At 48.0% G+C, this 27,420-nt stretch overlaps 1 protein-coding gene across 1 annotated transcript in view; it reads right to left on the minus strand.

Annotated features, from left to right (window-relative positions):
- Sptb (spectrin beta, erythrocytic) overlaps window positions 1-25,677 on the minus strand; it is a 119,025-nt gene extending 93,348 nt beyond the window's left edge. The window contains exon 1 of the mRNA XM_060387689.1: window positions 25,349-25,677. The gene's annotated coding sequence lies outside the window, so the exon portion shown is untranslated. The remainder of the gene's footprint in view (window positions 1-25,348) is intronic.
- Between the last annotated feature and the right edge of the window lie 1,743 nt (window positions 25,678-27,420).

The raw sequence follows: 27,420 nt of genomic DNA on the forward strand, positions 1-27,420 counted from the left end.
CTAGAAATAACCGAGGATTTACCAGTCGTGGAATGCTGCAGAGATGTACAGGTATTAGGATAATGCTAACTGAGAATCTTCCAGTCAATGCTGATGGAGGCGGCTTCCCCTGGCGAGCGGCTGTGGAATGGACACCTGGAATCGGCAAGTTGTTGGAAAGGCAAAGAATGTGGAAAAGAGCAAGTGCGTGATGCAAAAATAGACATCCTGGATGTTCTGTGAGACGTCTGGGTAGGAACGTTTAGCTTGTGGCTGCCTATCCAAGCCATAGAACCCAGGGAAATGGCTGAAGACTGGAGATATCAGAGTCAGTGCGGCAGCAGAAACAAACGTAGGCAACATTGTTCCACAACAAACGCAAAATGCCCCAATGGGTGCTGAGGACAGACCCTGGGGACCCCTCCCTTAGGCTACGCCAAAGAAGCCATAGAACAAAGGCACACCATCGTCAAGACAGAAACTGCCAGCAGCCGGTCAGCAAACGACAGTGTCTAACGTCCTAGAATCTAATCTATTCCCAGGTGGAAATGGTGCCCTCTCCAGAGGGTGCAACTCTGAACTCCCCCTCCCAGTAATGCTTCAGTTGGCTTTGTAGGATTAGCAGGAAAGCCACGTGGATGAAAGGTATCTCCTCAAATTACGCCCCAGCCCATCCTCTACGATGCTGGGAGGCTCAACCCTACTTGGGTCCAAGGCTCTACACTTCATTAAAGGGGAGACTGAGAAGTTCGTACCATTTCCTGGTTCAAAACAAACAAACAAACAAACAAACAAACAAAACAGTAGTGGTATCTCACCCCGGAAGCTCTCCTGCAAATGGGCCTAGGTGCCCAGAGGGTTGCCAGTGTCAATGAGAGGGAGTTGGCTCCTTGACCATCTCTTCCGAAAATGGCACCTAAATGAGATCATCCTTGTGGCCTTCGCCCTTAAACTCACGGCAACTCTCCAGAAAGCAGGTGCCCTTTACGACCACCCTGGTCAAATGACAGCAGGGACACGCCTGGGACCAGGTGGCTTAGGAAGAAGAAAAGGAGGCAACGCCCCACCAAGCAGGTAAAGGACTTCCAAGTCAGCAGAGGAACGACGCACCAAATCAAAGGGCAGCAAAATCTTAGAAAGGCAAAAAGAGGGCAAATAAAAGGGAGAAGGAAGTTCAGAGAAGAATCTGTATGAAGAAAAAAATAAAGACGACTCAATAGAGGTGCCAACATGAAGATCTTGGCCCAGCACCAGAGGAAGATACATTTTAATGTGATTCCCTATGAAATACAGAAATAATACTCTAATCGGCGTGTGTGCGCGCATGTATTTTTCACTGCTAGCGATCAGACCCATGGCGTCATACATGCCAAGCAAGTACTCTACCAACCCCGCTAACTACCACTAACCGGTTATGTTGGGGGTTTGAGGGATATTAAAAAGAGAGAGATGAAATACTTCTCTCACAAGGCCCCAACTAGAACGGTCTCCTGAGTTCTGGCACAACACAATTGCCTGGAGAAAAAATGAGAAGAATTCTTCTCAGTGGCCTCCAGACTTGATTTCTTCAACCATTCTTGGAGCTATCGGGGTTACAGAAAGCACGAAACCAAATATACAATAAAGGAAGCAGGAGTAGAAGGTTAAGTCTGGGCACCCAGAGAGAAGACCTAATATTTGCTTCTCCCTGGCTCCAGAGGCAGCCTCCTGGAGCTGCCCAGTGCCTCCTGGAGCGCCGCAGCAGGGGCTGATCTCCGGGTGCCAGGACCCCCCAAAGGACTCCTGTTCAGTGCCTGGGGAGAGGCTCGCAGGCTGGGACACAGAGCTGCGGGAACACTGGCCACCACCCAGGCCCCAAACCGAGGAGGGAGGCCTAGCAGATGGCAAGGACACACGTGGCCCAGCCGGCCTTGGAGCCTCCTTGCCTGGTTCAAGGGAGGAGAGAAATGAGAGGGAAACCAGTGAAGAAAAGAAGAGGCGCTTCTGAAAGGAAAACAGTGTGCTAATGCTAGGTTCTGTAAGCTCCCCTGGCTTAAGCAGGGGAACCAGGACGAGCAGAAGGCAGGCTCTCCAGGCACCTCCCTGCAGGAGCAGCGGCACTGTTTTTGCTTCAGTGGAAAGCTCAGTCCTTGGGAAGGAAGCTTCCTGACACATGACAAGGTCTCCAAGGTCGGCCTTCCTCAGCCTCCCTCCCCAGGACTCCTTCCAGCTGCCTGCCACCTGAGAGGGAACACCCTGCCCACCGCCGTGCTCCTTCCCTTTCAGGAGGAGTCCAACTTTCACAGCACAAGCACAGTACCCCCGAAGAGCCTAGCCAGGTTCAACAAGGAGGCAAGAGCTCTAAGAGATGGAAGGGAAGGTTCGGACTGGTGGACAACATTGATATCCATCCCTTGGGCAAATAGCTCCTCACGCTCACAAGAGTCTTCTTCCATTTGAAAAGAAAGGAATCTTCACCACCCAATTTGCCCCCAAACCGTGAGCAGGAGCGAGCTTGGCAAACCATATGCCTTGAGCTTCCCCACATCTCCCAAGCAAAATACATTCTCCGTGCTGGGCAATGACCCAGTCCACAGAACGCCCATCTTGATCAGGAGTTCAAGACACCTCCAGCAGCAAAGCATGGTAGCTCAATGGCAGAATGCTGGCCCAGCATATGCAAGATCCTGGGTTCAGTCTCCAACACTGGGGGGTGGGAGCGGGGCGGGGACAAGACTGGGAGGTGGAAGCAGGCGGGCCAGTGCTATACAGCTACACAGCAAGGCTTGGGCCAGCATAAACTACACAAGCCTCCGTGTGGCTGGGGAGATTGACTCGGTGGGCAAACCGCTTATTGTCCAATCGTGAAAACCCAAGTTCAGGGCCCAGTGCCCACATAAAAAGCTGGACACGGCAGGGCCTGCCCGTAACCCAACGATGTGGGAGAGGGGACGGAAACGGGCAGATCCCAGGGGCTGCTGGTAATGACACCTGCACACACACATCACACACTTACAATACACACCACACACATATACCACACATACATACACGCACACACAGCACACATGCACACACACTCACACATGCATGTGTACTCAACACATACACACCACACACACTAAAAATACATATAAACACACACATGCACACACATCACATATACACATACACATAAACACACACTGACAACACACACTATGCACACACCACCTATACGTGCACACACACAATACACACTACACACCCTACATATACACGCACACACATGTGTGCACACAGGCCACACATGGACACATACCCACAAATACATGCACACTCAACACACACATACCACAGACACAGCTACACACCCTACACTCACACACTCACACTAATACACACACAGGGACTCCAAACACTACATGCAAGCTACAGCTGTTGTTAACATGCTGACAACTGTGTGCAGAGAACAAAGGTTTTCATTTCTGAAGCCAGTAAACCAACACTGGACCTCCAACCAAGTAACTCCAGGGCACCTGGCGTAAAAGCCCAGCATGCAGCGTGATCCCTGCAAGCAACCAGCAGACACACAAACAATGCCATGCTAATCCACGACAAACTGTAGCAGCGAGCTAGCAAAGCCTTGGCTAAGAAGCTCTGGGGTGCACATTTGTGCCCATAATTAAGCCACAAAGAACATGCTCTAACAACTGTTGGACTTTACAAGGAGAAACAAGAAAACAAAACCCCAGTCCACCTCAGATTCTGGGAGCCATTGAGTCTGCAAGAAAAAAACAAACAAAAAACTAATCTCTCAGTATTACAAATTAGTGCTAGGTATGGTGGCTCACGCCTGTAATTCCAGCACTGTGGAAGCAGAGGCAGGAGGACCACCTTGAACTTGAGGATAGCCTGGATTACATGTGAGTTCCAGGCCAGCGAGGGCTACATTGTAAAACTGTGTGTGTGTGTGTGTGTGTGTGTGTGTGTGTGTGTGTGTAATACATTATATATGGTTAATAAAATGTATACACCCCCCCACACACACACACAGGACTTCAGATATCTGAATCCTCATCCTAAATTTTTGTTTTAGTAACCATTTTATTTACTATTGCCAGAAATAAGAGAAGCATTAATCATCAAAATGTCTATGTGCAAAGGTTCTTAGACACACTGAGCTTTTGAACCTTTACAGCCCAGGAGATCGGCTCCACACCAGCAGACTTGATAAAAAAAAAAAAAAAAATCCAAGCTACAATGACAACAGCAACTAGCGTTTGTGGCCCACTGTCCATGTACCCGGCAGTCATCTGACACACATTTGCTTCCATACCACAGCACACGCCTCTCAGCCGGGTGGGCACTGTTATCTCTACCCCATTTCAGTCAAGAGGAAAACGAAGCTTTCAAAGATCACACGGCTTGCTGTGGCCGCTCAGCCAGGGTTGGAGCCCTGATGCCAAGCCGGCAAAGGCCGCAGCGGATGCGTGTGCCTTCTCTGGCATGGCACACAGCAGGAGCCTCTACGAGAAATGAAGTCACCTCGGGAAGAATGGAAATTTACTACTCACTGTACAACAGAGGGCGAGCAGCGCTGGGTGATACCAGACAAGGAGGCAGCTTGGGCAGCTGGGTTGAACTGAACTTTTATTGGAATCTTTTAAAAGGCAGGCAGGGCAGGTGATGTGGGGAAGCAGGGGGTTTAATGCGTTTTACAGAGGAGACTGCGGGAGAGGCCAACAGTTTCTAACAAGGGCACCACCTAGAGAAATTAAGAAACACGGATGGGGAGAGGTACAAGTGAGACCAAACGGGGGGCAGTGGGAGGCCCCACTGGGGGAGGGGAAGGTGAGCCAAGCCTAGAGACCCACAGGTGACTGGGGGATGAGGAGGGAGGTAGAAGGAAAGCTTCAAAGGGGGATGTCGAGTCAGTGGGAGAGAAGGCAGGAGGGAGGGCGGGAAAGCAAAGCAAAATTGAGGTCATTCAGACTAAGCAAGCTTTATAGGAAAAAGTCAGTGCCTGTCTCCTGCCTGGGAAGAGAGGCAGGGGCTCCCCCTGGGCCCCAGGAAAGGTCTCTTTTAATTTGTCTGTGGGGACAGAATGAAGGGGTCATAGAGCTCAGCCTTCTTCTTCCCCAATAATACATTTTATTAAGCCCTCTTAGCTAAGACAGACCACATCTGTCCCTATCAATCAAAAACCTGCTCCCCATTACTGGTTAAAACCAAACCAAAATGAAACTAAAACAATTCAGTTACATAGCCCTTCAGCACTGGCTAAATGAAGTATGGTTCTTCCATACACTGGGACGATTTTGTATACGGTAGATCTATAGTTACATAGAGGGGAAAAGATGACCTTTACGTATTGATAAATAAAATATATGTGCCAGGCGGTGGTGGCACACGCCTTTAATACCAGCACTTGGGAGGCAGAGGCAGGTGGATCTCTCTGAGTTTGAGGCCAACCTGGTCTACAGAATGAGTTCCAGGACAGCCAAGACTACACAGAGAAATTATCTCTTAAAAAAAAAAAAAAACACCAAACAAAACAAAAAATAAAATAAAATGATGTATTTGTTTAAAAGTATGTAGGATTAAAGTATTTTCTGTAAAAAAAAAAGTAGTAATTGCTTTATAAATATCTGTCCTAAAGTATTAAAAGAATAACTGTCAAAGTATTGTCGATAATTTAGGGATAAGGAAGGTAGATGAAGCCAATTTTCATATGTGTGTGTATATTTTACATTAGTAAAACTTTGTGTTACATTAGTAGTAAATATATACCTAGATGCCTGGAAAAGTCACCAATAAAAAAGTGACTTAATGAGAAAAGGATAAAATAGCCCCAAATTTAAAGGCATTAATGTTTCCCACAAACAAAATACTTTCAACTCCTAGACACTAAGACAGTTACATCAACTATGGGCTGATACTTGGTCTCCTCTTCTTCCCCAAGACAGAATCTGGGGCGACTTCTAGGAGCTGGGCTATTTAGCAGAGAGCCCCCTTGTTTGTTAGGCAAGAGGGAAGTCCTCCGGTGACAGGACCAAGCAAAGAAAGTGCCTTCACACCCAGGAAACAGGATCTTCTCTTATCTCCATCCAGGAGACTCACCTTTTGCCAGCTCATTGAATGAGCCCCTTTGTTTCCCTAAAAGATCATCATATATTCATTTGGCTTACAGAACATTGAGAGGCTCAGGATGGGTGCCAGTAAAAAGCTACATGTCCACGGTTTCAGGAGAAACAGAACTGAAGAGAGGGACCCTGAAAGGGATGAGTGGGACACATTCCTAGGTAGGTGCAGTATGAACTAGGAAAGATGGCTCACCTTGTCGCCGGGCTTTGGGTCTTACCCATTACCTGCTTTTTCATCTTCTTCATATGCCATAGGCCTCCCAATGGAGCCCTACAAAGAAAAAAGACGACGCCTTCCCCGGGATGCTGAGAACAGGTGCTAGGAACCCACTGGTCTGTGACGAATGCAGCCTCTGGCCACGGAGAACAAGCAACGGACAAGAAGTCCATGCCCTTCGGTACGTGTAAATAACTCACAGCCTCATGTAAGTGTAAATGCCGTTGAGCTACCAACCACGGTACCTACCACATGAACTACTGTGCCACCTGTCCAGTAGGCTTCGCCGACAACTGAGCTCATATAGTGAGCTGATTGGCTTCTTCGCCGATGCTTTGTGGCCCCCAAAAGTGCTTCCCTAACCCTTTCTATCTTCACTAGCAGCCTCACCTCCACCTGCTCCCTACAGGCTCTTCACCTTCTCCTGTTCCCTTGACCTGTCTCAAACCATCTTCTTCCTTTGAGTGTTCAGGGAAAAGCAGTTAGAAATCACTTTGGCTTTACTCTGTAATTCCTGATAATCGAATTCTGATCCTCCTCTACTGCTTTCTCGAGGACCCCTGGCGCCTCCTTTAAGGTTAAGGTGATCCCTCGCCTGCATGAGACTCCTTTTCCTGAAGCCCGATTTCCATCGCTCAAGGCTTTTCCTGGGTTCCCACCCTCAGCACGTTGTTATGTCACAGTCTCTTTTACCAGGTCATCTGCCTCAGCTGAAATGCTAAATGGACACAATACTCAAAAATCAAGGCCTCCGCTCTGCTTCTCACATGATCCTGCCCCCTTCTCCACGCTAAGGGCTGTTAAATTGACACCCTACCCCGTCCCAGCCTCTCCCGTTTCAGACTCACGATAGCAGCTCTCACTGCTGAGAACTTCCCACCAAACATCTCAACACCAAATTCTGTCTCTGTATCCCCTCCCCACACCCAGAGCTACTCCCTCTACTTGAGGCTGAACTCTTCAGAAACCAGCAATGCTGGCTTCTTAGATGCCAGAGCTAGATGACTCTCAGTTCATCACTGGCACTGCGACCAACAAGTTTAAGCCTGATTCAAGCCTCATGTCCTCCCTCGGTCCCCTCCTAAGGCGATCCTGCACTTACAGAACTGCTCTTAATATCTGGGGTGAGGAGGGGACTCTCCAGGGGGGCTGTGGGGGGACAGAGGACACCCTTGACAACACAAAGTCAATTTTGTAAAATCAAAGTTAAGAAAATTTTCAAAGTCTTTTCCGTCCTGGCTGGTTTTGTGTGTCAACTCCACACAAACTAGAGTCATCAGAGAAGGAGCCTCAGGTGGGGAAATGGCTTAATCAGTGATGAGTGGGGGAGGGCCCAGCCCATTGTGGGGGGGTACCATCCTGGGTCCCATAAAAAAGCAGGCTGAGCAAGCCTAGAGGAACAAACCGGAAGCAGCGTCCTCTATGGCCTCCGCATCAGCTCCTGCCTCCAGGTTCCAGCCCTGCCCGAGTTCTTGTCCTCATTTCCTCCAGTGATGGACCATTATCTGGAAGCATAAGCCGAAAGAACACTTCACCCCCACCCCCAACTTGCTTTGTGGTCATGGTGTTTCGTCGCAAAAATAGAAATCCTAACTAAGACATTTCCAAAAAAAAAATTAATTGTTATTTTATTTGGTTATCTTTATTTTTAAAGATAAGCACAGGCTAGCTTTGAACTCCTGATCCTAACTGTCTCTCTTTCCATAGTGCTGGGATTACAAGCGTGTCCCACGATGCCCGGTTCTTTCAAATATTTTTGGAAGGCCAAAACATATTTAATATAAGACGCTTCCAGCTTGCAAGTGGAAGCTTTGGTCCTTTGGTCCTTTATGCAGTGGAGCCTATAAAGATGGACACTGGGATCTATCCCCCCCACAAAAGTCCAGACACTGGCTTCTCAGAAGCTCTTGTGCTCACCTCTCCTGTACCATTCCTACTGTCCCAGTTTAAGTCTCTTGAGTCCTCATTATATTCCTCTTGACATCCTAACGCACACCAAAGCCCTGTTCAAAATATCACGGAGGATGTGATGGTGATCTGACGCTGACATCTGTCACTCCATTGATCATCAGGGTTCACTAGGCTCTGGCTGGTTATGCAGCTGTCTCCTCCCTCCCTCTCAGGTCCAGAAGAGGATGACCACTCTGAGAGAGGATGTCTGCTCTTTGGTCAAGGGTATATGAGTAGCTGTGCTCCCATGCTAAAGCCTCAAAGCAAGCTCTCAGAAATTCTGATGCTACCCCAAGCATCTATAAGCTCCCCTACTTGTTTCTCAGGCCAGCACAAATGGCTGCTCTTTGTCAGAGGCTACCTCTTCTGAGGCTCTAGCCCAAACATGTCTTGGCTTCCTGGAGCCCCTAGTGCATGCTACAGCTCCACCACAGTACTTGCCAGAGTCTGCTTTGTATTCTTCCACAAGCCTCTCAAAAGCAGGGAGCGGACCTCCATCACCTCAGTCCTTCCCAGTGAAGAGCAGCTGCTCCTTGTCTCCCACCTCCCAGCCTCACATCTGCCTTGGCTCCAATGCTACATAGTTCCCCATGTCACTGCTGAGTTTACTAGCTTTGTTTGAGACAACCAACGCTAAAGAACTAGATTTTAAATGCTTTGCCTTTTTTTCCAATCAGGGGTCCAGCGTTCAACGGACTGTGTGACTTCACGAAAACCTGGCTTGACTAGCCTCAGCTTCTCCATCAATAAAATGGGAAGGATGGCATGCCATTCTCTGACTGTCTTGAGAACTAAAGAAGGCAATGTTCTTGAAGATCCTAGCAGGCCCCAGGCACATGCGTTAGGAGTTACTGGTAGAAACAGATAAAAGCAGGATCTCAGAGTTCTCCAACCAACCATGCCGGCCATGTGACCTTGTCAGAGTATCCTCCTTGGAAACTTCTAAAAATAGAGGTCCTTACTTCAATATCATGAATCTAAAAGTCAGATTCTATAGTCCTGCCTTCAGTTCTAAAAAAATTATCATGTAACAGGTACTATCTACCTGTTAAAAATGAATATGTACCCAACACCCAGGAGGCAGAAGCAGGCAGATCTTTATGAGTTGAAATCCAGCCTGGTCTACAGAGTAAGTTCTAGCCAGCCAGGGCTACATAGTGAGACCCTGTCTCAACCAAAGAAAAAGAACAAATACTCATACACATACACACACATGCATGCACGCACAACAGATATCTACCTACACAAATATTTACAAATCAGTAGCTATGACAATATACCTAGCAAATACACACATTGATAGTGGTCATATCAAGTAAAAAATTTGTAGTACTCTGCACTGTTTGACTTCTTTTTATTATGGGTATCTGCTCACGTTATAATTTTAAAAAAAAATCAGAAACCCTAATTTAAAAAAAAAAATCTGTAAGCCAGGTCGTGGTGGTGCAGACTTTTAATTCCAGCACTTGGGAGGCAAAGACAGGAGGGTTTCTATGAGTTCAAGGCCAGTCTACAGAGCAAGTTCCAGGACAGCCAGGGATACACAGAGAAACCCTGTCTCAAAACAAAACAAAACAAAACAAAAAACAACAAAGTAAGACCAAAACACTGTAGAGGCAAGGCCCGAGAGATGGGTCAGCAGGTACAGGTGCTGGCCAACAAGACTGACCATCAGGGTTCAGTCCCTGGAGCTGCACAACAGAAAGAGCATGGCTCACAAGTTGTCCTCTGACCTCCGTGTGATTATAGTGGCATGCGCAGCCCCTCCACACACACACACACACACGCACACACACACGCACACAAGTGAACAAACAGATGTTAAAAAACTGTAAAGACAAAGAAGGAAAAGGATAGGAGAGCACACGAGGAGGAGGGTCTATGCACAGACCGAGAATGAGAGGATCTGGGTTCCGCTTAAGAGTCTGACAACTAACTTTGCAATTTCAGGCAAACTCCCTCCCTTCTGTGGACCCAACTGGGACCAAAGATGGCTCAGCAGCCAAGAGCACTGGCTGCTCTTGCAGAGGACCCACATTCAATTTCCAGCACCCACCTAGCAATTCACAGCTGTCTGTAACTCCAGTTCCAGGAGAGAGCTGATGCCCTCTTCTGGGCTCCACGGGCACCAAGCATTCATGTGGTGTAGACATGCGAGCAAGCAAAACACCCATACACATAAAATTAAAAATAAAAAGTTTGAAGGAAAAAAAAAAGAAAGAAACAAAAGAGTGAAGTCAGATGTTTCCCAGGGATGCTTCTTGGGGCACTGATATGTCTGCAAGGTGCTTTGAGTACATTTTACCCGTACAACCTCTTTGAGTTCTGACGCCTCAAGCATCAGTTTTGAAAGAGGAACTGTAGACGCAGCTTCGTCTCCATCCTCTTCTCAATTCAATGAGAAAGCATCCCTGCTGTTTTATAGACAGAGAAAGCTAGCAGCGTAGTCTGAGACGATCACTTGCCAACCAAACGCACTGCTCACTAGACTCTGCCGTTTGCAAAGACTTATGACTGCCAGGAGCTTTTAGCATCCCGATTCATTCCGTGTCTCTTCTGCAGAGGAGGCGCAAGGCATATGCAAAACAAGCAGAAGGCACTCTTTGCTGGTGGAAACCGGGCGAGATGTGAAATGACTTCTTCTGGGCCCCCGGTGTAAACAAAGCTGGCTCCCAGCGGAGGCAGGAAGTACTCAACCCTAGGGAGCGCGTCTGCATCCCTCCCCCACCCAGGACCGCGAGCTTCACCTTGAAGATGACTGCCTCACTGCAGTTTTCAGAGTGTTTTCTGGGTCAGAAGCAGCGAGAGCAGCCGAGCTCAGGCTGCCAGCGGAATTGCTACACTGAGAGTGCAGAACCCTGTTTAACTTCTCTACTATGCGCACCCCCTGAGCCTAGGCAGCTTGGGTGAGAGGAGCCCAGCTGGACTCCAGCAGCTGAGTATTTTTCCAGTCTCTGGGCAAAGTGACTTCACCCAGTTTTGCAATGCAAATGACCTGGTTTGTCCTCGTAGGTATGGGTTTCTTGTCTTGGAGGATACTCACTCTCTCCCAGAGTTCTTGGCTTGGATTCTAGCGCGGCACCTCACTTCCCTGCACCTGTAAACACCTCCATTCTTCTCAGAACTGCACACAGTAAAGCTGGGCCCTCTTCCATCCCAACAGTTTCAGTTGGCACATACAGAAGGGCTAAATCTATACCTAGGGGCCTAGAATTTAAGTGAGAAGACGTGAGCCCAGTGAGCAGTGAGGGATGTCTGAAACCAAACATGTATGTCTTTCCAAAGTCCTTGAGGGTCTTCTGTTTATCTCAGACCTACACATGTTTATAGAGCTCTCTCAGCTCCACTCACTGATTCCAGCTCCAATCGCTAGCCCAGAACACGGCAGGAGTGGGAGTGTGTCCATGACAGGGAGTTTTGTTGAAAGAAACAAAACACGTTCAAAGGCCTGAGCAAGCAGAATGCTACTGAGTCCAGCCATTGGTGAAAGCCCCTTTTTGTATGGGTGAGGCAGAAATGAAAGCAGAATCAACCAACCAATAAGCACTGTAGCATTATACAATACAGCTTCCACTCCGTCTGCCTACAGACAAACAGACAAGCGTGTTACAGGTACCCAGAAAAATCAAAACTTCCCTTTTTCCCCCCTGAAATGTTTTCCTTTACTCTCATCCCTTATAAAACGAATGTTACATAGATGCATCCATATCCATCAAAGGGCCTTTCATCACTGCAGTCCTGAGGGTCAAAGCATCAAACATCCACTCAACAATGAGGTGGGAGGAACTGAATGCGGAGGAATAAATGTTTTCTAGCAATCTTCACGTTCTGCTGATGCCTGTTAAAACCAGCCGTTACTTTTCCTTCCCGATGAGTGGCAAGCAGCTGGAGGAGGCAGAGGTGGGAAGAGACCCCTCGACTCACGTCTGAAGCTGTCCTCACCCCCCAGCCTCACTCGTGGGCCTTCTTCAGAGACTTCTGTAGGCGCCCACGTTGGCTTAACACACTGCTGGACAGTCCAGAAATCACCCAATTCACTCAGCATTTCCACACTCTCACCCATGAGCCCAAGAGTGAATCGGACACCAGAGACTCCATGGGAACAAGACACTGTCTGTTCTTCAAGGGACTCATAACCCAGCAGAATCCTACACATGACCAAGCAATGTAAGGACCAATAGAGGAGGAAAAAAACAAAAAACAAAACAAAACAAAAAAACGTGTCTCCTCAGATTAGGGAGGAAAAACAGGTTTCAGGAAACTTTCCCATGTGGGTTTTATCTGAGTGGGATCTTCAGGAAGCACACGGAGTCTGTGGCTCACGAGAGACAGACACTTGAAGACTAGACAGCAACAGAAGCACAGGCACAGAGGCGTGAGAATGTGTCTCAAATTCGGGTACAGGCACAGGTACCCAGACTGGGTGAAAGGAGAAGGGATGGAGCTGGGGAGGGCAGCCACAAACTGTAACAGTCTCTGTTGGTCCACTTAACATCTTCACTGGGAGTTGAAACCAGGGTCTTACTAATGCTAGGTAAGTCTCTACCACTGAGTTATGGCCACAGTCTTTCCTCCTCAAATTGTATTTTGGGGGCAATGGAGAACCTAACGGGTTTTCTTTGGTTGGTTGGTTTGGTTTTTGTTTTTGAAGACAAGACTTCTCTGTGTAGCCCTGGCTGTCCTGGAACTCTGTAGACCAGGCTGGCCTCGAACTCAGAGAACCACCTGACCTGCTTCCCAAGTTCTGGGATTAAAAAGGCAGGGGTCTTCACTGCCAAGCTCAAGAACCTAAGAACTTTAAGACATTAAAATGACTTGGTCAAACTCAGATTTTAAAGAATAATTGCAAGGTCAGGGTATGGCATAGATTGAAAAGGTAAAAACAGGAAGCCAGTTATTTAAACATAACATAACAGCGGACAACGCAAGACAAAAACTCATCTGGAAATTCTGGAAGAAAAACCAAACAGAAGTCAGCAGCCACGTAGATGCGAGAGTTTGAAAAGAAGAAATGCTGCTGAGGTTTTTGTTTGGGGGGATGGAAAAGCAAAAGAACCATCAACAAAAGGCACGAGAAGAGGGCCAGCGGGGGGTGGGTGGGGGGTAGTTCACCGAAGCAGAGGGGTCCCACTTCAACAGGGAGAGTGAGACATCTTAATACCAGCAAATGATGGCAGCCCGGAGAAGACCGTGCTATACATCTGGAACCGTAGAGGGAAGCTGAGGCTAGAAATCAGGCTCTAGACGCACTGCAACCCCAACAACTAATAGCTCATAGAGAGGAACAGACCGAAAAAATGTCAAGAATAAGTATGATAGCCAGGCGTGGTGGCGCACAGCTGTAGTCCCAGCACTCAGGGAGGCAGAGTCAAGCGGATCTCTGTGAGTTCAAGGCCAGCCTGGTCTACAAAGTGAGTCTAGGACAGCCAAGGCTACACAGAGAAACCCTGTTGTGAAAAACAAAACAAAACAAAACAAAAAAATAAATAAATAAAGAGTATGATAAGAGAGGAATGAGGAGCCCAGAGGCAGGGCCTAAGGTGGGACCTAGTTTCAGAGTGAGAATGCTCACAGCTGATGGGAGGCAGGGAGGCTTCTGCGCTGAACAGCAATTCTCACTTTTCCTAAGGCAGCTTTAGTGCAGAGGCCTCACAACCACGGGTATAATGAGCAGCACCAATTAACATCTGTCTCCACCCTCAGATGTCAAAGAACCATGTCGGAAGTGGGACTCGGAACATTAATTATTTATTAAAAGCCAATAAAGGGATTCAAGCCTATTAGGTTAAATCCTTACAAATATAAATTGGCATATGGAAGAACGCAATTAATTACCTATCTCATTTCAGACTATGAAAAATGCAGGATTTTAGAGGAAAGAAAAGAGTCCTTGAAATTGAGAGTCATGTAATGTTAACCTCCACCCAGATATGGGTAAGCAGGATGGTTCAAAGCAAGCTCTCTGGAATAACTGCATATGTGGGTTCAAGTTGGCTTCAACCTTAGTGGGTAGTGGTTAGGTGAGTTAACTTCTCTAAGCTTGATTTCTTTTTTTTTTTTTTTAGCCTTTTGAATTAGAGCAATAATAGTCCATGTATGATAAATACACATGAAAGCATAGTGCCTAGACTAGCACATAAGTTCTCAATAAACGTTGACTTATTGTTTCTGTAAATGTATTACCAAGTTAAAATATGTATTAATATGGGGTTGGAGAGATGGCTCAAGGTACTGGCTGCTCTTCCTGAGGACCCAGGTTCAATTCCCAGCACCCACATGGGGGGGAGGGGAGGCTTCACAACTGTCTGTAACTCTCTGGTATCTATAACCTTTTCATGCCTCCATGAGCACCAGACACACAGGTGACACACAGATAGGCATTCAAGCAAAATACTTATATAGATAAAATTTATACACGCACACACACATACACAGAGGTACACATAATGTCAAAGAGTATGTATAATGTCTTTCTTTGTCAATAAAAAATTTTGATCCACTCCCTTCTGTGTGCCAAGCATGGCTTTAGGTGCTAGAAATATACATATATATACATATACATCTATACATATATACACACCCATATATATATGAAAAAAGCTCTGCTTTCTATTATAAGAAACTTGGCCAAACAGTATAAAAGACAAGTTGACAACTAAATGGCAAAGGATTCACCCTGCAGCTAAGTAATGAGAAAAGTCCCCTGAATAAGGAGTACCTGGTGCCACCTCAAGCCCTAGTGAGGGAAGGAGCCCCCAGCAAGGCATTCAAGAGGAGGCAATGTGTAAGCTTTAAAAGAATCTATCTATAAGGAAAATTTTGAGGATAAATGATAAACATTAAGGTGACACACGCATACACCTTGGGAATGTCAGAGAAAGAGGGAGCTCTTGCCCAAGGGCAGACAGAAAGAGAGAAGAGCCTGGAAGGGGCCCAGACATTCATCATGCAGCCCAAGGAGACGTCCTGGCTGACGGTCATCTTCCTGTAGCGTTTACACCTTCCCTACCTGAGTTTGGCTACGTGATCTCCACAGCAAAGTAAACACCTTCCTGTCCTCTAAGTGTCTTCCATCTAAATAGAGACAAACTGATCTATGGACCCACTTGGGAGCTTGGACGACACGTTATTCCCCAAAGACAGTGATCTCAAATAATATTTAGGTTCAGTGTGGCCCCCAAAGTGACCATATTAATACATTTTTTCCCTCTTCCCTTCGGAGACATTAAACAGCGGAGGGAAATATTAACGCTGATGAATGGGCTCCTTAAAAATAGCATCGACGATGATCCAGCAATTCTGCCTCTAGATATATATCCAAAAGGAAAAACAGGATCTTGAAGAGATACAGACATTTTTCACAGTGATATCTTGTTCACAGCAGTGTAATTTACAGTAGGCAAAGGTTGGAAGCGACCCAGGTGTCTGGCCGTGGATGGGAAGGAGACCAAAGGGGAGTTAGCGTTTAGTGGGTACAAAGTCTGGGAAGATGAGAAAGCCCTAGAGATGGATGATGTGACGGCCAGAAGGCAACGTAGATGTCATTTTGCCGCTGAACTGTATACTTAAAAGTTGTTTAAATAACAAATTTTATGTCAAGCATATTTATCACCACGTAGGAAGAAAAACATTTTAATTGCACAGTTGCCATGCCCATGAAATAACTCTTCTTTATCATTTAGAGGCAAAACAAAAACATCTTTGTTTCTGACAAGCAATATAGCGCCTTGCAGGGTGGGTGAGGGCTGGAGTGTTCTTCCTAACAGGGACGAGGCCCTGACTTCCAAGCCTGGCTACCTGAAGAGAGCGTGGTTCATGGTACATCAAAAAGTTCTCTATCTGAAGCAGTGCTTCTCAACCTTGCTGATGCTGTGACCCTTCATACAGTTCCTCATGTTCTGGTGACCCCCAAGCAGGGTGCAATCCACGCATTAGTGCCTTCCCTCAGGAGTTTATTATCAACCGAGTATGCTGGGGCACGTCTGCAGTTCCAGCCACGGGGAAGCTGAGGCGGAAGGATCGCAGATGCAAGACCAGCCTGGGCTAGCTAAAAAGACCCTGTCTTAAAGGAGCATACAAAGGCTTTGTGGGTAAAGCCGCTCGAGTCCAATCCCCAGAACCCACAGAGCAGGATAGGGAGAACCGACTCCCAGCAGTGGTCTCTGATCTCCACACTCCCGCCACGGCATGCACATTCCCCTTCGCTACGCCTGCCCAAAGGATGTGGAAGAGGAAAACGGAACCAAACCTAAATGAACAAACGAGCGTCTTGCTTGGCTGAACAAAATTAAACAGTCATAAATAAAAGAAGCCTGAAGTTAGGTTCCAATCAGTCATACATGTACCAAGTGTGGGAAAAGGAGGGGACACTGTGGGATGGAAACAGGTGGACCGTCCAGCCTTGCCTCAAGGTCCTCTGTGAGCTACTCCAAATCTGGGAGAGGCAGCCAGAGGAGGCTGCAGTTAGAGGGTCTGCATTGGGAAGGGGTGAGAGGTAAGAGGAGAAAACCAGTCTGGAGCCAGGATGAAAGAACTCTTGATGTGCATGGATTTCCACTCCTACTCCGAGCGTAACTGGAAGCTTTGGAGAGGGTGTTATTTGAAGCACAGCTCTCAGCGTGGGGAGGCTAGCAGATCCAGGCCACTTGGGAATCTGTCTGAGAGCCACTAAGCGACAAAGCCTGGCAAGCCATACCATAAGGTGAAGCTCAGTCTGGATTTTTTTCCCCCTAGATTTAAGCCATCACTCTAAAATGGACCAGCGATGCTTAGAGGTCCATGGTGCTTTCCTGAGAGAATACACAGTAAGTGGTCACCATGGGGATGGCTTCCTAGACGGACGACTGAAGGGGCTGCAGAGGTGGATCAGAAGTTAAGGGTAAGTACTGTTCTTACAGGAAACCAGGTTCAGTTCCCAGCACCCAAGTCACGTGGCTCACAGCTGCCTGTGACTTCAGCCCCAGGGAATCCAACACTCTTCCAGCCTTCACAGGAACCCACACACACATATGAACAAACATACACGTGTACAAAAATAAAAATAAATAATCTTCTAAGCCGGGCCGTGGTGGCTGGCGCACACCCCTAATTCCAGCACTCAGGAGGCAGAGGTAGGTGGATCTCTGGGTTCGAGACCAGCCTGGTCTACAGAGCGAGTTCTAGGCTAGCCAGGGGTAGTTTTAGGATAGCCTGTCTTGAGAAACCAAATAAATAAACAAACAATCATCTAGGAAGTAAAGACTGCACATAGCCAAAGACTTTTACTTTTCATTGTAAAACGTTGGATAACTTGAGCATACATTTTAAATATGTATCTGAATTCATTTTTATAAATTTAAAAAGTCTTCTTTATGATCAAAATAAAATTAAGAAAGCATCACAAAATGTTTGCATTTTAAACCAGCAAATAGAAAATGTTCCTAGCGGTTTTGTCTCTATCCTGTCTTTGTCTCTGTCACAAAGAGATGTGAGAATGATCTAAAAAGGAACAGTAGCAATCACGGACCCTCTACGGCTTCACTTCAAAGCAAAGAGATCATGAATCATACACAAGAAAATACACTTTTTTAGTACACTGTGTTTAAATGAGAAGTCTGCTTGACACTATCCCAAATCAACTGTTCAGTGGAACCAGAAATCCAAACTAACAGACTGGAGTCTGTTTGATGAAATGTATCACTATCCCAGTAAAATGGTCTTTTTATTTTGACCCTTGTTCAGGTGTAAGACGATTGTATCACCCTTGACTTATTCTTTCTTCTCTTACCCTCCCGATACAAATCCCAGGAAGCCTACCGTCCAGATGTACCCAGAATCCGACTGAGTACTTCCACCTCCCTTCCCCCATGCCTAGACTGTCACCTGGACTGCCATCATTTTCACTGAGCCCCCTGCTTCTGCCTTTGTCTTCCACAATCAATCCTTAGGATGCCCGCTAGATCCCCTTTAAAATCAAATTCTGTCCACAACGTTCACTGGCTTCTTATTCAATGGGCATGTATGTATGTGCTCCATGATGTCAGACTCTTTTTCTTCTATATTTTTAATTGTATGTGCATTGGTGTGAGGGTGTCAGATCACCTGGAACTGGAGTTACAGACAGTAGGTGCTGCCATGTGGGTGCTAGGAATTGAACCCAGGTCCTTTGGAAAAACAGACAGTTCTCTTAACCACTGAGCTATCTCTCCAGCCCTGATGTCAGACTTTTTTTTATTCCCCCATGTTCACTATTGCCCCCCATGAGCCTAGAGCAGTTCTCAACCTGTGGGTTGTGACCTTTTGGGGGACTGGATATCAGCTACCCTGTGTTATGATTCATAACCGGAGCAAATTTACAGTTAAGAAGTAGCAACAAAGTAATTTTACGGTTGGGGGTCACCACGACATGAGGTCGAAACATGAGAAAGGTTGAGAACCACTGCCCTAGAATGTTTGGTAAGTAAATGAGAACTCAATAAATACTTTTTGGTGACTGAAGGAAGTACAAACCAAAAGCAGCTGGCATCACTGGGAAAAAAAAAAAATGTCGAGGTCCCAAATGAGGCAGAAGCACAATGATGCGCAGTGCACTAAAAAAGTGTATTTTCTTGTGTATGATTCATGATCTGTTTGCTTTGAAGTGAAGCCGTAGAGGGTCTGTGATTGCTACTGTTCCCTTTAGATCATTCTCACATCTCTTTGTGACAGAGACAAAGACAGGATAGAGACAAAACTCGGAATAAGGGGCTGGAGAAGCTGAGACATTAATAGACAAACACTGAAGCCCATCATATAGCTACCTGTGGCACCTGCTGGTAATTCATTAATTTGTGCTTTGCCATCATCACAGCATTCTCCATACAGACACTCTTGAGGTTTTATGGGGATGGTATGTTAGAGCGTAAAATTACTGCCACCAGCTTCCCTAGCCCTCTTTCCAAAAACAATAAACTTAGATGGGAGCTTCTGCTGAAGAAAGAAAACAATTACCGTCTTGGCCAGAAAGTCCAGAATATTCAGTTCTCTCATGAAGAAAATCTAGACAAGGCTCCAGTGATGGAACGAGGAAACTGGGTGATGGACAGTTTCTGCCATCAAACACTGCCGAGGGACATTTCTAATGCAGTCCCCAATTCTAAAGGAAGGACAATGAAACCTTCTTGCGTGGTCACTGTAAGATAAAATGAAGTGATACCAAAGACATCCGGAAAACTGAAGGGCCTAAACTTTGAGTGTCCACTCCCTTGACGAAGGACAAGTCCACCTTGCGCTGGATGCTAACTCACTTTCCCGTCTCACTTCGAAGAGCTCTATCTGAACAAGGATCTGGCCCGGTCCCTCCAATGCACATATCTCCACTTAGAAACATGGACTGATTTCAATGTCAACTCCTGAACTTCTTCCACAAAAGGACCCTAAGCCATCTGCATAGTGTGGTCACGCTCCGGCCACAAGGAAGAACTCATTCTGGAATGCAATTATGCTCTATTGCCCATCTGGGTGGCACTCTGTACTCACTACCCTGCACCATGCCCTTCCCAGCCATTCTTCTTCAACAGCCCTCCAAGCTTTCTAAAGCCTTCCGGAACACCCCAACCTGAGTCAGCTCTTCCTGCCATCGCCTTTTCTAGAATGCCATCTTTCCCCCAAGTATTCTAGTGATTTTTTTTTTTGTTTTTCGAGACAGGGTTTCTCTGTGTAGCCTTGGCTGTCCTGGACTCGCTTTGTAGACCAGGCTGGCCTCGAACTCACACCGATCGTGCACCACCGTGCCTGGCTCCAAGCATTCTATCGTGGCATCGCTTGTTTGAGGGTCTACCTCCCAGCAGTGAATGAGCCTCCATCTGCCTCTTTCCTGTGTCCTGAGCACAGCGGTGTGAGATACCCAGTACATGCCATATGTCTGCGCTCTTTTAAGATATCTCAATTGCTTCCCCGGGCCTTTCTAGGGAAGTCTCCGTGACTTCGGCCTCAGTCAGGGTTAGGGAAGGCCTTGTCTTGTCTTTGTGCTCAAAAGGAAACATGCTGGAAGGTGAAGCTAATTCAGCAGTCAAGGGTCTTCTGCAAAGAGTTAAGGGCTGAGCGTGGGGACCAGATGAGGCTCCCATCCTCATACCTTCAGACTTGGACCTCGCTTTATCTGAAACGCTACGAGTCCTCGCATGAGATACGCCCATATTTAAGTCTGGTGCAAATAGAAAAGATTTTCAACTTACTCATTTTCAAGACTATCCAAGTTTCTGTTTCTTTCACAGTAGTTGAAACTTCGGAATTGACTATAATTCAAAGCAATTATTGTTCTTTGGCTGTCAAGGTGCCCTGTTCCTCCTTTCATAAATATCCTGCAGGATCCCAGCCCAGCTCAATACAAAGTCTTTTTTTTTTTTAGCCCCATTCCTATTCACTTGCTAAATTTACAGCATTCAAATGAAAGAAAGGACACCCGCTTTTGCCCCCACTGTTAACATGATATATGTCTGAGTCTTAATTGCCCTTTAATTATACCTTCATCCAGGTCTGCACAGATATAATGGAAATAAAACATTATAGCAAGGCCTGAGAGGGCCTTGCTGAGGTAGCAGGAAGACAGCTTTGTAATATTTCCTGCATCCAGAAGGAAAGGACAAAATGAGAGGAGGTCTGGGGATGTCAGAAGCTAGGCAAACAATTGACTGAGAAAGCACTCCTTCCCTGACTGCACTTCAGCCTTCCGACTGTGTGAGCCGCAAGGCCGGCAATCCCCCTGTGATTTGATACTCAGCGGAGGCTGGGCTGAAAATGGAAGAACTCAAGACCGCTCGGCTGCGAATGAAGAAACAGGCAACAAAAGGAAACAGGCCATGACATTCTCTAAATATTTACCACCGGGAGTTGACGATTCAGGGAGAGGAGCCAGATCTGACGACGGTGAGGTCCCCTGACAGACGCCTACCTTCTGCTCTGATCCCCATCTCCACCTTCCGGGCTGAGACCTTCACCCCCCGGGGCTGTCAGAGGAGAGGCACATGTCTGATGACCCCAGCAGACGAAGAGTGATGATGGAGGGTACAGACCGACCACGCACACACGCTTCCTCCCAGACTCCCTCCCCGTAGCAGAGGAACCAAAAACATCTGCCCGAAAGACCAAACGGGTCAGTACAAATGACGCTACAGACAAAACACCCCTTCCTAAGTATCCTCTGGCCTGTATTTTTGTGTTGCCACAGCTGCGTGGAGTCAGAGCCCTGTCTCCATGGACTTCCCTGCCAGGTATCGTTATAAAATCAAATTTCTCATCAGCCCACAGAGCAGCAATGCTCATTCCTGATGCTCCCAACTCAACTGATGAGTGTTAATCTGAAAGTTGGGGGGGGGGAGGTTGATGAAAAAAGCACTATAGACAATGCACAAATGTATTTGATAGTACTTCAGACTTCCCTCTGGCCATGTTTCCTGCCTTTTCATGTCTTGGGCAGGGTTTGATTTGGGACAGGTGCTTGATTTTGAAACAATATTCTTCAAGAGCAATTCAGTGATTAGGTTTGGATTAAAAACGGGTATCTGGGGACCGGAGAGCTGACCGAGCAATTAAGAGTGTGTACTGCACTTGCGCTTGCAAAGGACATGGGTTCTGTTCCCAGCACCCACAAAGAGGCTCACAACCCTCTGTAAGGACAATTCCAGGGTGTCCAATGCTTTCTTCTGCCCCCCTACTGCATCAGGCACACACACGTGGCACACATACATGCATGCATACATGCATGCAGGCTAAATATTCATACACATAAAATATAAATAAGTAATTTTAAAAAAACCCAGGTACCTGGCAATCCCAATAGTTCTTTCTAATCCCCCAGAAATGCTACATGATACTATTTGCTTTGAGATTCGTCCTGCCTGTACATAACAATGTGTATACCTTTTTATAGGAGGATGCATAGGTCTACCTAGTTTAAAATCAGTGTAGAAATTAGAGAACAGGTTATGATCTAATTCTCTTCTTCCAATCCAATACTTTCTCATTTTCTTTCCTACTTTTCAATTTCCCTAAGCTGAAAGTACTGGATCTTAAAGTATGTTCCTGCCTCGTCTCCTCCAAAGGAAAGAAAACCTTAGTGATCTGATGAACATAACTGCAGGAACCAAACCTCAGTGGCCATGGGAGAAAAAGAAATTCTGTGAAGAAGTGGGTTAGAATAAGAAGTAAGGAAGCAATATAAATGACGGGGCAAACCGCAGCTAAGTCTCACCTTTAAGCAAGTGATCATATAAACAGAAGGCTAGATTCAGTGACCTCCAAGGTCCCTTTCAGCTCCACTCCTGTTTGCCTCATGAATTTTTTATAGTCATCTTCTGTCCTATCACACTGTCCCTATGCATCATCAAGCCCTTCTGGCCACTTCCAGGATGGAAAGGAAAATCTGTTTTGTTTCGTTTTAAATCTGTGTTTGACTATTGCCAAAAATTATAATTCTGTCCTTGAAACAATGACCTGAAAAATAAAAGGTTGGGGTAAAAATTTTTGGAGCAAATAAATGCTCACTCCTGCCTCGAGGTAGTACATTTTAAACTTCTCTGACCTAAGCAGAATTATGACTTGAGCTTCAAGGAGCGCGGAACGTGACACTTAAAGGCAATGCTATGAGCAAATCTTCCTAACCTATTCCACACCCCCTGCCGAGCGTCTAATCTTAAGAAAGACAACAGAGCAAGCAAAGGAGATTGAATCCTGTCCTTACTGCATCTCTCATCAGCTGTGTGATGTGAACAGGTTATTTATTCCCTGAACCTATTTCCTCACTTAAAAAAAAAAAAAAAGTATTATTATGGTGTGCGTGCATGTGTGCACAGACACTTGCGGAAGTCAGAGGACGACAACTCTGTGGAGCCCGTGGCAAGGCTTGGACAGCACGCACCTTTGCCCACTGAGCCATGTCACCACCCCTGTTTCTTCACTTTTTAAAAACGAGGTAAGAGGAGTGACCTTGAAGAATGGACAACTAAATACAACCATATAAAGTAATCTCTGATCATTCACTCTTTCTCTCATTCAGTCAGCAAAGACTAACGCAGAATTTCTCCACTACCAGCCAGCCACAGGTACATACAAGACAGGCTAAATAAAAGTGATTATTCTCTCTGTTCACCAAAAACCTACTCTTTTCCAAAACTGTGGCAGACTGACGTTGCTCAAGGCTCTCACTCGCACCTAGTTTGCCTGAAATAGCTGTATTTATGTTGTCAAATGGTCACTGTAGGTGGGAGTCAACCTCCTGTTATGCCCTTCCCCCAAAGCTAAGACTCCAACAGGTGTGTCCGTTCCGCCGGACACCTTCAGAACCTTGGGAGAAGCAGCGACCAGAGCAAAAGGTGGTAACCCCAGCTCTCCACTGGGCAAGTCAGCAGGGGGAAAACTTGATACTCTTGTGCCGCAAGGCCCAGCCTGAATGCCTGAGAGTTTTTGGGTGCTTTCAATTCCAGGAGTGGACTCTGTGTCTTCCGAGAACTCAAGATTAGCACGGCTGGCTGGTCCCCAGCCACTACCACTGGGCCACTGATAAAGCCAGGCGCAAGAGCAAAAGGGTCCATCTCCTTTCTACTGCGCTTTGCCCAACACTGGAGTTTGATAACACTCTGTAGAGAAGGTGGGCCTTTGCGGTCAGTACATTCCGAGGTTGGCGAATCTTTTCTACTTTAAGTTTACCGTTCCTTTTGTTAGCTAGTCCCCAAGCCTTTGGGAGTGGTGGGCGTTCAGAACATATTAACAAACGTTCTGCGCTTGTAAGAGTTTCCCATAGCATTCTGGGAGCCAGGGCTCTTCGGAAAAGCACATTAAGTCTGATCCTGGAATAGGGAAGGGCTGCCCTGGGTCACAGTCACAGAGCGGTTAAAAAGAGAATTCCGGAATAAAATTCTGAGTGATTTCTGAAGCTAAGGGTCGCCTACGAGAATGGCTTAAAAACGCCTCCAATTTTTTTTTTCTTTTGCCCTGAAGGGCTCCTCTTATTCAGGAGCTGTCTGAATCACCTCCCTTGGAAACCGAACTATATACATCCTGATTGCCACAGGCAGGGATTTTGAGCGTGGAGGTGACAGCGGTATCCTCTTCCCCACTGAAGCTCTCAGTAAAAGGGACCCGTCGCTATAGAATCCCATCCCGCCCCGCCGGATGCATCTAAAACGGTGGCTTCTTTCCATATCCCTTCAGTGAGTTAAGGGTGTTATTAACTCTAGCACTCCTAATTGCTCACCGAAAACAGTGGTTTGGATATTAATAGACTAGAAATCAAGGCCCTACCTAAGGCTTGTCGTCACGGAAACGGGACCCAAGCCCCGCAGCGATCTCCCCTTTGGGAAGTCTGGCTAAGTTGGTGGAAATTGAGGATTGTGTTAAAGCACTTGTTTCTTCCACGTCCTGCCATTTCTGCGGGCCAAGTTGTTGGAACTGTTAGGAAGGGTGAGAGCAGAGTGGGCAGACGACCCTTGGAGAACAGGACATCAAAGGGGACGGGTGGGGGGTCCTGGAAGTATAGTCCTGGGACACTCGGTCTCTCCCTTCTCAGCCCGCACTGGGTCACTCTGCACGTCCTGCCTGGCACCCAGAGGCCCGGCCCCCTCTGCTGCCCTGAACTGTCCTCCCAGATTTGGCGCTGGGCAGCCAGGGAACGCGCTAGCCAAGTTCCAGAAGAGGATCCGACACGCCCGGGGGGTTAAGAGAAGCCAGGCAAGCGGGTAGCACAGGAGCGGGCAGACCTCCCGCCGGCGACAGGCAGGGTCCCCCTCCCTCTACTCCCAGGCGAGGGTCCCGGGGGAGGCGGCCGAGAAAACACAACATCCCAAACCCACTCCCAGCGCCCCAGGGCGACGCTCTACTAAGCCAGCTCCCCAGAGCCGGCGCCCCGCTCGCCCAGCGCCTGCCAAACCCACGCGGCTTCCCGCGCCCTGGGGTGACGACTGCCGCAGCAGCCAGGGCCTCCCGGGCTCCGCACCCCTCCCGCCCCACGCTAGGCACCCCCCGGGGGCCAGGCCCCCACCGGGCCGGCGCGTCCCCCTCCCCCCTCCCCCGGGCCCCGCGCTCCCCGGCGCTGGCTCCCGGGCACCCAGCTTCCCCTCCCGCCGCGCGGCCCTCGGGGACTCACCTGCGCTGGGGCTGAAGCGGCGGCCACCCCGAGCCCGGGGGCGGCGGCGGCGGCGGCGCAGGGGGAGGAGGGCAGCACGGGGCTCCTGGCACAGCGGCCGCCGGGCGCCTGGTGCTGCGGAGCCACGGACCCGCCCAGAGATATAAATAACATTATCTGAGGAGGGACATTCCTGCCGGGGGACATCGCTGCTGCCGGGACCAGATAGTCCCGCGGCGGGGGCGGGGGAGGCGGGGCTGCAGCCTCCCGCAGCGCCAGGCCCGCCTTCCCCACCCACTCCTGCACCTGCCAATCAGACTGCGCGCCCGAGGCCACCTGCCTACCCGCTAGCGCCGCCGCCGCCGCCGCCGGGGACCTGGGGCGCTCGGGTCCCCTCTCACCTCCCCTGAGCCTGCACAGCCCGAGCCCCTCGCCTCGGGCAGAGGGCTGGACTCTGCAGCTCGGGCCTAATCCGTGATGCCCCGGGAGCCGCAAGGCTGGCAGCGGAAAGGAGTGTCTCCCAGCCTTTCCCGCCCTGCGTCCCTGCGGCTCACGAGCTGATTTGGAAAATACACCAAAAGAACGGTTTAGGCCGTAGGGTGACTGAGGAGGAGGAGGGTCCCGGGCTGTCGCGCCCCTCCTCAGATCGGATGGAGGGGACAGATTGCTCCCGGGGGCCGGTTACGTTGGAAAGCGCGCCCCGGGGCCGGCTACAACCGGCTGGTTGTAGGAGCAGACGCTGGGAGCGCAGGGGGTGGGCACTGGGCCGAGGCCCCCGCCCCCAGCCTGCGGGCTCGAGGCCGCGGTTCCAGCTCTCCAGCCTGGTGCTGTCCGGGAGAAGCCGACTGTGCCGGTTGGTGGCGCGCAGCCCGCAGTCGCACGTTGCAGGGGCCGTAATCAACAGGCAAGCGGGCACAGCAGCCCACCCGCCCCTTCCTCTGAGCCCAGGTCTCCGGGCAAGACCCGGCTTGCTCACCGCCAGCTTTGGTGAGGTAGGGTACAGCAGGCCGGAGGAGAAGCCAGAACCCGGCAGTCAGGGATGTAAGGGTGTAAGGCATCTCCGAGTGGACCTAGGGAGAGTGACCGACGAACATGGTCGGCTTGCAGGCTGTTTCCTTGACTTTTCAACAACACAAGGTCATTGCCCTGGAAGGTTTGCTTCGCGCCTTTCTGTGCCTTTCGTCGGTTTTTGTTTTGTTTTTCTCCACACGCTGTACCTGAGATGGTCTGTCACGGACCGTCAACCCAGGTAATCGCAGGTGTAATGGAGACAGCAGTGGCGATTTAGAAGAGCATAGGCGCAGGAGGGAGTTTTAACTTTGACTGATTGCGCCCTGGAATTCTTAACAGGAAACAGCCTTTCTCTTGTCTTGTTTTCCTTGGGTGTATAATTATGCTGTTTTCTAGGATTCATCAGCAAAGGGTGTTCAATTGCCAGATGCTCGAGCTTGGTTTGTGTTATTAAAGGTACGCAAAGGATTATTTCACTGCCTGCTGCAGCAACACTTTTTTGAGAGTAGGTATTTGGACGGTAAGAAATGCTAAACAGGACAAAATCCACAGGTATTAGAAAGCCATAGAACTCACCACTCTCCTCTTGCCTGAGTCCTTGTTACATTCCACTTTCCCAAATGACACTAGTATTACAAGGAAGATGACACAATGGACGATCTCCCAGAGGTTCGATTTCCCGCCCCCTCCCAGGACCACTGGATGTCATCGAGGAATTCTTTGTAGGTAGCTGGGGCTGGAGGTCTTCAGTAGAGCTCAGGTTTAATACTCCAAAGGCCCTGGCGCTCCCCAACATCCCTTCACCCCCACCTGAATCATTTGCTTTGCTTGTAATTGAGTTAAAAAACCGTCTTTTAAAGAACCAAATTCAGGAGGGGGGAAAAAAAGAGGCCAACTTCAAAAGCTGAGACTTATATATCACAAGTAGAAATCCTTGATCTATTTTCTGAAAGGAAAAAAAAAAGGAGGAAATTATGTATTTATATTTGTTAAACCTTGTGTGAATAAACGTATTAAACAAATTCATGAATCCCAGAATTGCAGCTTTGAGCTGCATAATTATATATTACAAGAAAAAGATA

Source organism: Meriones unguiculatus, chromosome 7 (assembly GCF_030254825.1).
Source record: "Meriones unguiculatus strain TT.TT164.6M chromosome 7, Bangor_MerUng_6.1, whole genome shotgun sequence".
In the NCBI taxonomy this organism is placed as follows: domain Eukaryota; kingdom Metazoa; phylum Chordata; class Mammalia; order Rodentia; family Muridae; genus Meriones; species Meriones unguiculatus.